The following is a 15,656-nucleotide window of genomic DNA, read 5'->3' on the forward strand; positions in this document are numbered from 1 at the left end:
TGGTTTTTCTTTTGAGTCAGGATTTCTCTGCCTCTCAAGTGCTGGGATTACAGGCATACGCCACCATGCCTGGCTTATCCTGCAGTTTTTATCACTATTGCTCTGTAGTAAAACTTGAGGTCAGGGATGGGGATTCTCTCAGCCATTCTTTTCTTGCTAAGTATTGTGTTTACTATTCTTGTGTTTACTGGAAAGTATTTTGACTTTCCAGATAAACTTTAGAATTGCTCTTTCCATGTCTTTGAAGACCTGTGTTGGGATTTTGATGGGGATTGCTCTGAATCTATACATTGCCTTTGGTAGGATGGCTATTTTTACCATGTTAATTCTGCCCATCAATGAGCATGGGATACCTCTCCATTTTCTGAGATCTTTGATTTCTTGAGAGAATTGAAGTTGTTGTCACACAGATCTTTCACTTGTTTGGTTAGAGTTACCCCAAGATATTTTATATTATTTGTGGCTATTGTGAAGGGAGTTGTTTCCCTAGTTTTTTTTCTCATCCTGTTTACCATTTGTATAAATGAAGGCTACTGATTTATTTAATTTTATACTCAGCCACTGTGCTGAAGTTGTTTATCAGCTGGAAAAGTTCTCTAGTTGAGTTTTTGGGGTCACTTATATATACTTCCATATCATCTGCAAATGATGATCTACCTATATTTCTTCTTTGTCAATTTGTATCCTTTTCATCTCTTTATGCTGTATTATTGTACTAGCTAGCATTTCAAGTACTATATTGAATAGATATGGGGAGAATGGGTATCCTTGTCCCTGATTTTAGAGGGATTTCTCCAAGTATCTCTCCATTTAATTTGATATTGGCTGTTGGTTAGCTGTACATTGCTTTTATTATGTTTAGATATGGACCTTGAAATCCTGATCTCTCCAGTACTTTTAACATGAATTGGTGTTGTATTTTGTCAAATCCTTTTGTTTCTGCATTAAAGGAGATGATTATGTGATTTTTTCTTTGATTTTATTTATATAGTAGATTATGCTACTGGATTTTCGTTTATTGATCTAACCTTGCATCCTTGGGATGAATCCCACATGATTGTGGTGAATCATGGTTTTGATGTGTTCTTTAATTCAGTTTTCAAGAATTTTGTTGAGTATATTTGCATTGATATTCATATGCAAGATTTGTTTGAAGGTCACTTTTTTGTTTAGGTCCTTGTGTAGTTTACGTATCAGAGTAATTGTGACTTTGTAGAATGAATTAGGTAATGTTCCTTCTGTTTCTATTTTATGGAATATTTTGAGGAATATTGGTATCAGTTCTTCTTTGAAGGTGTGGTAGAATTCTACACTAAATCCATCTGGCCTTTGACTTCTTTGGCTTGGGAAGTTTTAAATGGCTTCTTTTATTGCCTTATGGGATATGGGCCTCTTTAGATAGTTTACTTGCTCTGGATTTAACTTTGGTATGTGGTATCTATCTAGACAACCATCCATTTCATCTAGATTTTACAGTTTTGTTGAGTATAGGCTTCTGTAGTAGGAGCTGATGACATGTTAAATTTCATCCATTTCTGTTGTTATGTCTCCCTTTTCATTTTTGATTTTGTTAATTTGGATACTGCCTCTGGGTCCTTTAGTTAGTTTGGCTAGGGGTTTATCTATCATACTGATTCTCTCAAAGAGCCAGCTTTTGATTTTGTTAGTTCTTTGTATTGTTTTCTTTGTTTTTATTTGATTGATTTTTGGCCCTGAGATTGACTATTTTTTGCCTGCTACTCCTCTCTGGTGTGTTTACTTCTTTTTGTTCTGGAGCTCTCAGGTGTGCTGTTAAGTTGCTAGTGTAAGATCTCTCCAGTTTCTTTACCAGTGCACTTAGTGCTATTAATTTTCCTCTTAAAATTTATTGTGTCCCATAAGTTTGGGTATATGTCAACATTTTCATTATATTCCAGGAAGTTTAATAATATCTTTATTTCTTTCTTGACCAAATTATCAATGATCAGAGAGTTCTTCATTTTCTACATGTATGTGGGCTTTCTGTTGTTTTTGCTGTTATTCAAGACCAGCCTCATGCCACAGTGGTCTGATAGGGCGTATGGAATTATTTCAATCTTATTTATTGGTTGAGGTTTGATCGGTGACCAGTTATATAGTTGATTTTGTAGAAGTTACCATGAGGTGCTGGCAAGGTATATTTTGTTTTATGTTGAAATGTTCTGTAGATACCTGATAAATGCATTTGGTTCATAACCTCTACTAGTTTTACTGTGTCTCTGTTTAGTTTCTGTTTCAATGACCTGTACATTGGTGAGAGTGGGGTGTTGAAGTCTCCCACTATTATTGTGTGTGGTTCAATGTGTATTTTGAGCTTTATTAAAGTTTCTATTATGAATGGGCGTGCCTTCATATTTGGGGCACAGATATTCAGAATAGAGACTTTCTCTTGCTGGATTTTCCCTTTAATGATTATGAAGTGTCTTTCTTCATCATGCTTGATAATTTTTGGTTGAAAGTTATTTTATTGGATATTGGGATGGCTTGTTTTCTGGGGCTATTTGCTTGGAAGACGTTTTTCTATCCTTTTACTCTGAAATAGTGTTTGTCTTTGTTATTGAGCTATGTTTCTTATATGCAGTAAAATGCTGGATCTTGTTTGTGCATCCAGTCTGTTAGCTTATGTGGGTGAGTTGAGTCCATTAATATTGAGAGATATTAAAGACAGATGACTGTTGTTTCTTGATATGTTTATTTTCATAGGTGGCTTTATGTGCTTGTGGTTCTATCCTTTTGGCTTAGTTCTAAGATGCTTAATATCTTTTCTTTTCTTTGGTGTAGGTACTTTCCTTGTGTTGGAGTTTTCCTTTTAGGATCCTCTATATGTCTGGATTGGTAGATAGGTACTGTTTGAATTTGATTTTGTCCTAGAATATTTTATTTTCTCAATCTATATTGATTCAGAGTTTGGCTGGGTATAGTAGCATGGGCTAGCATTTGTGTTCTCTTAGACTCTACATGACCTCTGACCAGGTTCTTCTGGCTTTTGTAGTACAATGTTTTGATTATTATGTGATAAGAAGATTTTCTTCTTTGGTCTCATTTATTCAGTGTTCTATAGGTTTCTTGTACCTTTCTGGATTCACCAAAATGATGTTGTTGAAGATATTTTCAGGTTCTTTGAGCTGGGAATCATCATTTTTCTCTATTCTGATTATTCATAGATTTGGTCTTTTCATTGTGTCCTGAATTTCCTGGATGCTTTGGCTTAGGAGTTATTTTTATTCAATACATTCTTCATTTACATTTCAAATGATTTCCCCTTTTCTGGCTCCCCACTCCCCAAAAGTCCCATAAGCCCTCTCCCCTCCCCTGTTCCCCCATCTACTCCTTCCCAATTCCCTGTCCTGGTATTCCCCTATAGTGCTGCACTGAGTCTTTACAGAACCAGGGGCCACTCCTCCATTCTTCTTGGACATCATTTAATATGTGGATTATGTCCTCTGTATTCAAAGTTTCTAGGCTAATATCCACCTAACAGTGAGTGCATACCATGATTGATCTTTTGAGACTAGGTTGCTTCACTTAGTATGATGTTCTCCAGCTCCATCCATTTGTCTAAGAATTTCATGAATTCATTGTTTCTAATGGCTGAATAGTACTTCATTGTGTAAATATACCACATTTTTTTAATCCATTCCTCCCTTGAGGGACACCTGGATTCTTTCCAACTTCTGGCTAATACAAATAGGGCTGCTATGAACACAGTGGAGCATGTGTCCTTATTGCATCCCGGGAATCCTCTGGGAATATGCCCAGGAGGGGTATAGTAAGGACCTCTGGAAGTGGCGTGCCCAGATTTCTGAGGAACCACCAGACTGATTTCCAAAGTGGTTGCACCATCTTGCAATCCTACCAGCAGTGGAGGAGTGTTCCTCTTTCTCCACATCCTCGCCAACACCTGCTGTCTCCTGAGTTTTTGACCTTAGCCATTCTGAGTGTGTGAGGTGAAATCTCAGGGTTGTTTTGATTTGCATTTCCCTAATGATTAATGATGTTGAACATTTCTTAAGGTGCTTCTCAGCCCTCCGAAGTTCTTCATGTGAAAATTCTTTGTTTAGCTCTGTACCCCACTTTATAATGGGGTTATTTGTTTCTCAGGGTTCTACCTTCTTGAGTTCTTTGTATATATTAGATATTAGCCCTCTGTCAGATTTAGGATTGTTAAAGATTGTTTCCCAATCTGTTGGTTGACGTTTTGTCCTTTTGACAGTGTCCTTTGCCTTACAGAAGCTTTGTAGTTTTATGAGGTCCCATTTGTCAATTCTTGATCTTAAAGCTATTGGTGTTCAATTCAGGAACTTTTCCCCTGTGCCCATGACCTCAAGAGTGTTCCACAGTTTCTTTTCTATTAGTTTCAGTGTGTCAGGTTTTATGTGGAGGTCCTTGATCCATTTGGAGTTGAGCTTAGTACAAGGAGATAGGAATGGATCGATTCACATTCTTCTGCATGCTGACCTCCAATTGAACCAGCACCATTTGTTGAAGAGGCTATCTTTTTTTTTCTGGATGCTTTCAGCACCTTTGTCGAAGATCAAGTGACCATAAGTGTGTGGATTCATTTCTGGGTCTTCAATCTTCTTCCATTGATCTGCTTGCCTGACATTGTACCAGTACCATGCAGTTTTTATCACTATTGCTCTGTAGTAAAGTTTGAGGTCTGGGATACTGAAACCCCCTGAAGTTCTTTTACTGTTGAGAATAGTTTTAGCTATCCTGGGTTTTTTGTTATTCCAGATGAATTTGAGAATTGCTCTTTCTAGCTCTATGAAGAACTGAGTTGGGATTTTAATGGGGATTGCATTGAATCTGTAGATTGCCATTGGCAAGATGGTCATTTTAACTATATTAATCCTGACAATCCACAAGCATGGAAGAGTTTTCCATTTTCTGAGATCTTCTTCAATTTCCTTCTTCCGAGATCTGAAGTTCTTGTCATATAGGTCTTTCACTTGTTTGGTTAGAGTCACCCCAAGATACTTTATGCTGTTTGTGGCTATTGTGAAAGGTGTCATTTCCCTAATTTCTTTCTGAGTCTGCTTCTGCTTATCCTTTGAGTATATAAAGGCTACTGATTTGCTTGAGTTGATTTTGTAGCCAGCCACTTTGCTGAAGTTGTTTATCAGCTGTAGGAGTTCTCTAGTAGTGTTTTTTTGGGTCACGTAAGTATACTATCATATCGTCTGCAAATAGTGATAGTTTGACTTCTTCCTTTCCAATTTGTATCTCTTTGATCTCCTTATGTTGTCTAATTGCTCTAGCTAGGACTTCAAGAATTATATTGAAAAGATATGGAGAGAGGGGGCAGCCTTGTCTAGTCCCTGATTTTAATGAGATTGCTTCAAGTTTCTCTCCATTTAATTTTATGTTGGCTACCGGTTTGCTGTATATTGCATTTACTATGTTTAGATATAGGCCTTGAATTCCTGTCCTTTTCAATACGTTTAGCATTCAAGGATGCTGAATTTTGTCAAATGTTTTTTCAGCATCTAATGAAATGATCATGTGTTTTTTTTCTTTGAGTTTGTTCATGTAGTGGATTGCATTGATGGATTTCCTTATATTGAACCATCCCTGCATCTATGGGATGAAGCCTACTTGATCATGGTGGATGATCGTTTTGATGTGTTCTTGGATTCGGTGGGCAAGAATTTTATTGAGTATTTTTGCATCGATATTCATAAGGGAAATTGGCTTGAAATTCTCTTTCTTTGTTGGATCTTTGTTTAGTTTTGGTATCAGCATAATTGTGGCTTCATGGAAGGAGTTGGGTAGTGTTCCTTCTGTTTCTATTTTGTGGAATTGTTTGAAGAGTATTGGTGTTAGCTCTTCTTTGAAGGTCTGATAGAATTCTGCACTGAAACCATCTGTTCCTGTGCTTTTTTTGGTCGGAAGGCTATCTATGATCCCTTCTATTTCTTTAGGGGTTGTGGGTCTGTTTAGATGATCTATTTGATCCTGATTTAATTTTGATATTTTGTATCTGTCTAAGAAATTGTCTATTTTCTCCAGATTCTCCAGTTGTGTTGAGTTCAGGCTTTTGTAGTAGGATCTGATGATTTTTTTTAAATTTCCTGTTTCTGTTGTAATATCTCTCTTTTCATTTCTAATTTTGTTAAAGTGGATACTGTTTCTGTGCCCTTTGGTTAGTATGGCTAAGGGTTTATCTATCTTGTTGATTTTTTCAAAGAACCAGCTCCTGGTTTTCTTGATTTCTTGTATGGTTCTCTTAGTTTCTACTTGATTGATTTCAACCCTGAGTTTGATGATTTCCTGTCTTCTTCTCCTCCTCAGTGAATTAGCTTCTTTTTGTTCCGGGGCTTTCAGTTGTTCTGTTAATCTTCTAGTGTATGCTCTCTCCAATTTTTTTGAGGCACTCAAAACTGTGAGTTTTCCTCTTAGCACTGCTTTCATTGTGTCCCATAGATTTGGGTATGTTGTGCCTTCATTTTTGTTAAATTCTAAAAAATCTTTGATTTCTTTATTTCTTCCTTGACCAAGGTATCATTGAATAGAGTATTGCTCAGTTTCCATGTGTATGTGGGCTTTCTGTTGTTTTTATTGTTATTAAAGACCACTTTTGCTCCATAGTGATCTGATAGGAGGCATGGGATTATTTCAATCTTCTTATATTTGTTGAGGTCTGTCTTGTGACCAACTTTATGACTGATTTTGGAGACTGTTCCATGAGGTGCTGAGAAAAAGGTATATTCTTTTGCTTTGGGATAAAAAGTTCTCTCTCTCTCTCTCTCTCTCTATATATATATATATATATATATATATATATATATATATATATATATATATATATTGAATCCAATTGGTCCAAAGCTTCAATTAGTTTCACTGTCTCCCTGTTTAGTTTCTGTTTTCCTGATCAGTCCATTGATGAGAGTGGAGTGTTGAAGTCACCCACAATTATTGTGTTAGGATGACTTGTTTTCTGGGGCTATTTGCTTGGAAGATGTTTTTCTGTCCTTTTACTCTGAAATAGTGTTTGTCTTTGTTATTGAGCTATGTTTCTTATATGCAGAAAAATGCTGGATCTTGTTTGTGCATCTGTTAGCTTATGTGGGTGAGTTGAGTCCATTAATATTGAGAGATATTAAAGACAGATGACTGTTGTTTCCTGATATGTTTGTTTTCATAGGTGGCTTTATGTGCTTGTGGTTCTTTCCTTTTGGCTTTGCTCTAAGATGCTTAATATCTTTTCTTTTCTTTTCTTTGGTGTAGGTGCTTTCCTTGTGTTGGAGTTTTCCTTTTAGGATCCTTTGTAGGCCTGGATTGGTAGATAGGTACTGTCTGAATTTGATTTTGTCCTAGAATATTTTGTTTTCTCAATCTGTGTTGATTCAGAGTTTGGCTGGGTATAGTAGCATGGGCTAGCATTTGTGTTCTACATGACCTCTGACCAGGTTCTTCTGGCTTTTGTAGTGTAATGTTTTGATTATTATGTGATGAGAGGATTTTCTTTTCTGGTCTCATTTATTTGGTGTTCTATAGGCTTCTTGTACCTTTCTGGCTTCAACAAAATGATGTTGTTGAAGATATTTTCAGGTTCTTTGAGCTGGGAATCATCGTTCTTCTCTATTCTAATTATTCTTAGACATGGTCTTTTCATTGTGTCCTGAATTTCCTGGATGCTTTGGCTTAGAGGTTTTTTATGTTTTGAATTTTCTTTGACAGTTGTGACAATCTCTTCTATGGTATCATCTACACCTGAGATTCTCTCTTCTGTCCCTTATATTCTGTTGTTGATACTTGCATCTGTAATTCCTGACCTCTTTCCTCGGTTTTACATTTCCATGTTTGCCTCCATTTGTGTGTTCTTTATTGTTTCTATTTCCACATTTAGGTCTTGGACTACTTTGTTCAATTCCTTCACCTCTATGATTGTATTATCCTGTATTTCTTTTAGTGAGTTATTTGTATCATCCTTAAAGGATTATTATCTTTAAGGGATAGGATTTTTTGTCAGCTTCCTGATTTTCAGATGTGTTGTATATTCTGGACTTGCTGTAGTGGGAGAACTGGGTTCTAATGATGCCTACATATACGGCCTTCTGTTGCTTACAGTATTGCACTTGCCTCTCATCATCTGGTTGTCCCTGGTCTTTGCTAGTTTGGTCAACTGTGTCTGGAGTCTGCCTCTTTCGTCCCTGGGTTCCTTCAGGTCTTCTGGTAGGTCTGTGACCCTGGTTGCAGCAGACCACCTATGGGGCCTTCCAACTGGAGGTTCTTCAGAGGGGCAAAGAAGCTGCTAATCTGTTGCCCTGGCTGCAGTAGATCTCCTGGAAGGCCTTCAGACTTTTGGGTCTTCAGAGGAGCAGTCACACTGTTGTATTGTGTGAAGATACTCCCTAAGGGTCTCTTCTGACTGTGGTTTCTGTCTCCCTGTGTTTAGCAGAATTCCAGGGAGGCTTTCAGTCTGTTTGGTCAGTTTCCCTGCATGCCACAGAGCCTCCAGGAGGTCTTCAGACTCTGATGTCTGTTGCCCATTTCCCCAGTGTACAGAAGAGCTCCTGAGCTGCCTTCAAATTGTGGTATCTTCAGGGGAGCAGACATGCATGATCAGTTTCTTGGTTGCATTGTGTGTAGCAGATCTCCTGGGATGCCAGTTGCTCTGTGTGCAGCAGTTCTCCTTGGATGTCTCAGTCTGGAGTGTCAGTTGCCCAAATGCTCTGAGTGAAGTACATCTTTTTAGGCTGGTTCAGGGTATGGTGTCTCAAGGAGAGCAGACTAGCTAGCAGACTTCCCCAGCAGATAGAACTGTACAGAAAAGGAGGGGGATTTGGCAGGGGCAGGGGCTTGGTGTTAATGGGTTCAGAGTCTACTGGGCTTCCAGCAGCAGTTGTGGGACTTCTGGAGGGTTTTTACAAACTGCCTTGAATACAGAGGATCTTCTGGGCTAGTACAGGATATAGTGACTCCAAGAGAGCAGACCAGCTAGCAGTAACAAAGTTCTTTTTTTTCTTTTTATTTTTATTCGATATAATTTTTTATTTACATTTCAAATGATTTCCCCTTTTCTAGTCCCCCTCTCCCCAAAAGTCCCATAAGCCCCTTTCTCTTCCCCTGTCCTCCCACCCACCCCTTCCCACATCCCTGTTCTGGTTTTGCCGAATACTGCTTCACTGAGTCTTTCCAGAACAAGGGGCCAGTCCTCCTTTCTTCTTGTACCTCATTCTCAATTGATGTGTGGATTATGTTTTGGGTATTCCAGTTTTCTAGGTTAATATCCACTTATTAGTGAGTGCATACCATGATCCACCTTTTGAGCCTGGGTTACCTCACTTAGTATGATGTTCTCTAGCTCCATCCATTTGCCTAAGAATTTCATGAATTCATTGTTTCTAATGGCTGAATAGTACTCCATTGTGTAGATATACCACATTTTTTGCATCCACTCTTCTGTTGAGGGATACCTGGGTTCTTTCCAGCATCTGGCAATTATAAATAGGGCTGCTATGAACATAGTAGAGCATGTATCCTTATTACATGGTGGCACAGAGAAAGTATCCAAATTAACAAACTTAGAAATGAAAAGGGAGATATAACAACGGAAACTGAGGAAATCCAAAAAATCATCAGATCCTACTACAAGAGCCTGTACTCAACACAACTGGAGAATCTGGAGGAAATGGACAATTTCCTTGACAGATACCAAATACCAAAATTAAATCAGGACCAACTAGACCATCTAAACAGTCCCATAATGCCTAAAGAAATAGAAGGAGTCATAGAAAGTCTTCCAACCAAAAAAAGCACAGGACCAGATGTTTTCAGTGCAGAATTCTATCAGACCTTCAAAGAAGTGTTAACACCAATACTCTTTAAACTATTCCACAAGATAGAAACAAAAGGAACACTACCCAATTCCTTCTACGAAGCCACAATTACGCTGATACCAAAACCACACAAAGATCCAACAAAGAAAGAGAACTTCAGGCCAATTTCCCTTATGAACATCGATGCAAAAATACTCAGTAACAAAGTTCTTATTAGTTTTATTTTTTAAAAAATTAGAATATATGATAATGAACACATAGGTCACCAGTACATTTATATGTATATATTTCATTCTGCTAACTGGCATTTAACATTTTTCCCTATGTGTTGGAATCAAATTCATGGAAAGCTACATGCAACATAAAAAAAAATTTGTTCTTCCTGCCTGGCTAATGAGAGTCTTGAAAATGTACTACAGTTCTATACAAGGTAAAACTCTCACTTGAAATTTTTATGGTCAAAGTTGTCTAACATTATACTGGGTGAGGTCACCCAGACCCAGAGGGAAAAAGCTATATTTTTCCCTTATTTGTGGGTCTCAACACCGCTTCTAGAGACGTGATCCTATAACTTGAAGCAAAGGCAGAAGCCAGGGAATTAAAGAGAAACATAGGGAAAGAGGAGCACTAGAGGGAAATAGTAGAACACAGGTGCTATGAAGAGAGATGTGGAAAAAAAGGAAGAGGCTCTAATTGGGGAGGACAGAGGAAGAGTAATGCAAAAGGAGAGGCTGGAAGGACAGATGAACAAAATTAAGGATGGTTGAAACAGCCATAAGGAAATATTGTTTTATATTATTACTGACAAATAGATCTACTATGTATGTTTGTATATGGAGTTTATATTAAGTTATGCTACATGTGGTGATAATGATTCCACTAATAGTCACAGACTAATAAAAATCATGGTGCCATGGTAAACCTCAATTTGTGCTGCTGGTCAGAGGAAGGAGCTGAGAGACTCCTGGAACAATTTATCCAATCAACATTGAATACCAGAACATGAAGGAACGATCCAGTTGCTAAAAGGACCACACACTTTAGTCACAGGAATTTGAGGACTCAAATTAGAATTGATATATAAACCTTCTCCTTGTAGACAAGCTCTCACAGTATTGGAAGGAGCTAATAAATAAGCTGCCAAATGGGAAAAGTAATCAAAGATCCACCCCAGCTGTAAATTCTATGAACCTCAACAATGATTAGCCTGGCCAAACAACACAGAGGTACAATGCTGTTATTTTTATCTTGAGGGTGACCAATAGTTGTTGAATTGTATTTCAGACCAACTAATAGAAGGAAGTTGATATAGAGCACTGCAAACCTAGCCCAATTATGACTGCTTGGAGAGTCATAGATGGGAAAATAAAGCCTGTTATTGCCCTTTTCTTTTTTTCAATGCATTTATTTTGATTGTAACTGTTAACCTGTTTTTTTAAAATTAGATATATTCTTTATTTACATTTCAAATGTCCTCTTTCCTGGTCCCCCCTCCTCCAAATATCCCACAAGCGATCACCCCTTCCACAATCAAGCAACCTCTGCTTCCCTGTCCTGGTATTCCTCTATACTACAGCATCAAGTCTTTCCAGGACCAAGGGCCTCTCCTTACTTTTGTGCCTAACAAGACCATCCTATTCTGCCAATGTGTCTGGGACCATGGGAAACTCCATGTTCACTCTTTGGTTGATGGTTTTGTCCCTGGGAGCTCTGGGAGTACTGGGTGCCTCATGTTGTTGTTCCTCTGGTGCAAACCCCTTCAGCTCCTTCGGTCCTTTCTCTACCTCCATCATTGGGGACCCTGTGCTCAATTCAATGGCTGGGTGAGAGTACTTCCCTCCGTATTTGTCATGCTCTACTTGTCCTTTAATACACAGGTGAGCATAGCCCTCAGCCCTCATCAAAGAAGCTTCTTTTTGTAGCAGATGGAGACTATAATTGAAGTTTACAATTTTCCAAACTGGAGAGAATAAGTGACTGGGGTATGTAATCCCAAACTGTACATCTCTAACACAACTCCTATACCTAAGTCTCAGGGAATACCACAAAAGAGGGAAAAAATCACTGTAAGAGTCAGATGACCAGGAAGTCTGCTGTAAGACAGTGTCTTCTAGTCATGGAACAGAAGCTGCATTTATGAAATGTCAACACTGGTTTGAGTTTTCTGAGCCTTCAAATATATGCAGTAGTGTGTGTTTTCAGTAAAACTATTGTAGATAGGTGTGCTAGTTATTTTGTGTTTCTGTGATGTATCATCATGATTAAAATAACTTGTGCTTTATGTTTCCAGAGTGAGAGTCCATAATGTTGAAGGAGGCAAGACAGCATCACGAAGCTAACAGAGCAAAACTTTAACTCTTTGTGGAAAGAATTGAAAGAAATCTGGAAATGAGACAAAGCTATAAACTATTAAAGATCACCCTTACTGATGTCCTCCAGCAAGGCTCCATATGCCAAAGATTCCAAACCTCCCAAACAGCACCTTTACCTGGCACTATGTGTTCAAATGCCTGAGCCTCTCAGGACATTTCTCTCTCAAGGCACCATTGTAGGCGATAAATGCAGGAACTAAAGAAACACCTGTCACTAGACATGTCACATGACCCTACATATTATCTACTCTTGTTCTGTATCTCAAACAAAGATTCTGCAGTTCTTGATGAGTCACATGGCAATCTCTGATTTCATGGTTACTGAGTCTCTCTATGTGCTTAGAACTCAAGATTCCAGTGGAAGCAAGCAGAGAACACTGATTCCATGTAATTTTATGTCCACCAGTGACAGAGTGCATCTTCTACAAACACTTCTATAGAAGTTCCAAGCTGTTACCTAGGCTCTTACCTTTGTTGTCAGATAATAAAGCAACACAAAACAAGTCAAGCACAAAAGAAAATGCTGTAAAGTGTTTCTATGTAATTTAAACCTAGTTCACTGACAGCATGCTTGCTAGGCATACATATGACTCCATGTTTAATCTCCAGCACACACACACACACACACACACACACACAATTTAAACAGTTTGGAGTTTAGACTCTGATGGTGTTTCTCCAAGTATCTCCATGGAGTTATAATTTAAAAACACTCCCAAAAATCATGCTTTCTGAGCAAAGCAAAGGTACCAGTTGTCCATTTGATGAGCACAGGGATGCAATTTCCCTCTGGTTCTAGAATGAACATCTTATCATTTGTACTTCTGGAAACAACCAATAACAAAGAAGAATGCCTACAATAAAGAGTTGGGGAACGTTGGAGGGGTTAGAGAAATGCAACATGAAGGGGCTGGAGGGACAAAAGAGGGCAAAGTAATGTAGTTCTATTTCGATGAAAACTCTAGATCAAAATTGTTGAGGGTGTGTCCTTTCTTCCCAGCTGAGAAGTCACAGGTAAGTTTCTCAGCATTCAGTAAATAACCTGTGGGTCACACCGAATATAATGGTAAGAATATGGAGGATCTGATAGGATGAGAGAGTTGGTAGGGAAAAGGCATAAAATGACTACAATATATTATACATATATTATGAAATTATATAACAAAATACTTAAAAAATATAAGAATATACCCAATATATAGGATAAAAAGAAAACAGTAGAATATTAGGTAGCATTACCTTTGAAAGAAAGACTCGGGATATATAAGCGCTGGATGACCTAAAACTCAGCATAGAGCATGTGGACCTAGGACGTGATATGAATTACCTGCTTATATCCCTCATTCCCCTGGACTACAGGGGATACAGCCATGCCTGGCCCAGTAATTCAAATTATCTGTGAAGTTGCATTTATCAGTAGGTCTGATTAGATTGTGGCCCGCCATTCGATCTGTGGAGGCAGGAAGAAGAGTTCTATGGCATTCTCACTGGTATAGGGACTTCAAGGACAGCTTGGATTCTGTGAGATCAATCCTAGGAGGAAAGTAGAGCAGAGCCAGCTGTAGTTTCCAGTGCAACCCAGTGAAAGGTGAAAATTCCAAGGCCAGGATAAGGATGCTGGGAGACATTCTGGAATATGTTTTTTACCAAGTAATATAAAAACCAGGCTTTGCCTTAATGTAGTGCTACTTTCTTGAGCCTCAGTGGAGACAAGATGGAGCTGCACAAGAATGGGTCAGCACCATGCAGGCTTGGTGACACTCACTTGGCAGCCTCCATCCAGCAAGGGGGATAGAATTACATCACAGAAAGTACACATTTTATTGACTGCAAGTGAATCAAGGGGGTGACCATGGTGCCTGCCACACCTCAGATAATTGAGGAAGAAGGCTGCCTGGCACTGCAAAAGAACAGCTGGCAACGAGAAGTGAGGCTCTGCTATCTATATTATCTATATTCATTGTCCCTAGGGGACAACTGTGCCTGCTCCACAAGGACAGAGAGTTGGTTAGCTCATTTTTGTAGACAACTGAGCTCTATACCTGTCATTTAGACTCTGGATGCTGGAGTTACACTAGATCTCCAGATACAAAAGGCACTGCCATAATTTTATCTTGGCTGCAAGGTGAAGAGCACACAGGGTGGTTTCAAGACATCAGCTAAGTCAGCATGAAGACATACTTAGTGTGTTTCCAGAATGGTATGAATATTGAGGACACCTTGTCCTGACTCTATTGCATCTGTGACATACTGGCACTGTCTCTGAAAGGGACAGGCTGGGGGACCACCTAGAGTGGAGAACAAGATTTCAAGATCCAGCTGTGAGAGTGTAGTGAGGCCAGTTTCAGCTACTATCCTCACTTTAGTGGAGATTCAAAGGGGTGACAGCAGGTATAAAAAGCCATCAAAATGTGCAGTGAGGTGGTTTCAGGATTGAGTAGTACAGGTGTTTGAAATTACATGTAAGGACACCTGTGGCCCTCCTATGAGTAAGTATCTAGTGTGAACTTGGTATTCACTCATGATACCCTTTTGAGAGTGTCCCAGAGCATCACCCTGTCTGTGAAGCCCAGCTACATGCTTGGTGGCTCACTGAACACTTGGAAGTCTGTCTTTCTAGGCCTAGAACACTGCAGAGAACATTTTGAAAGATCTCCTCAATAATCTATGGTTTGAAAGCCAAGAAAACTGGCTCTACCCCAGAAATATCAGGGAGCTGTAGAGTGTTAAAGAGCCTGGGGAAAAGGCCAAGGCAGAGGGCCTTCTTCAGTTGGGCTCACCACATGAAGTGTAGAGAGTCACAGGACAGTGCTTATGTTTCCCTCACCTCATGCTTCTTACTGTGTGTGTATTTTGCTAGTTTCTTGTGACCAAGAGCACAGAAGGAATGTCAGATATTGTCCCATATACATACCTTCTACATTGCTTAAAATCTGAAGACATGGCTATAAACTACTATAGATACCTAAAGAAGTAGATCGTGATGAAAATGCACACTTAGCATGTGCGAGATGGATTCAGAGCATCCTTGTCAGCATGATGGGTGATTATTCACATTAATTCTGTTGAAGCATTTGTAGCTGCATCCACTTAACAATGGAGGAAAACTTACTTAAAAGTCTCCATTAGTCACCAAGTGAAGTCACAATGAAATGTGAAATACCTTCCCAACATCATCCCTAATGCTTATAAAACATCAGTCAGGAACTCCATGGATTTGCTCTCTTTAAGATCTATCTTCATTTTTTGTAAGATTAATACAAAATACCAAAAAATGTAAAATCAATTATCAAATAATTTCAATAGTGTTTTCAGTACAAATATTGAGTTTAAAATTCTATCTACATTGTATAAAATTATTAACAAGCACATATGTATAAAAAGATATCAATTCTTATTTTTTTATTTTTTATTTATTTGGGTTTTTCAAGACCAAGTTTCTCTGTGTAGCCCTGGCTGTCCTAGAACTCACTCTGTA

General features: G+C 38.6%; 1 protein-coding gene and 1 pseudogene across 1 annotated transcript in view; both read left to right on the forward strand.

Annotated features, from left to right (window-relative positions):
* LOC127664607 (ankyrin repeat domain-containing protein 26-like) overlaps positions 1-15,656 on the forward strand; it is a 503,453-nt gene that overhangs the window by 384,915 nt on the left and 102,882 nt on the right. The gene's annotated exons all lie outside the window — the stretch shown is intronic.
* The window catches only part of LOC127665188 (sperm motility kinase X-like), a 32,372-nt pseudogene continuing 30,746 nt past the window's right edge, over positions 14,031-15,656 (forward strand).

The sequence above is a fragment of the Apodemus sylvaticus genome, chromosome 14 (assembly GCF_947179515.1).
Source record: "Apodemus sylvaticus chromosome 14, mApoSyl1.1, whole genome shotgun sequence".
Taxonomy (NCBI): Eukaryota; Metazoa; Chordata; class Mammalia; order Rodentia; family Muridae; genus Apodemus; species Apodemus sylvaticus.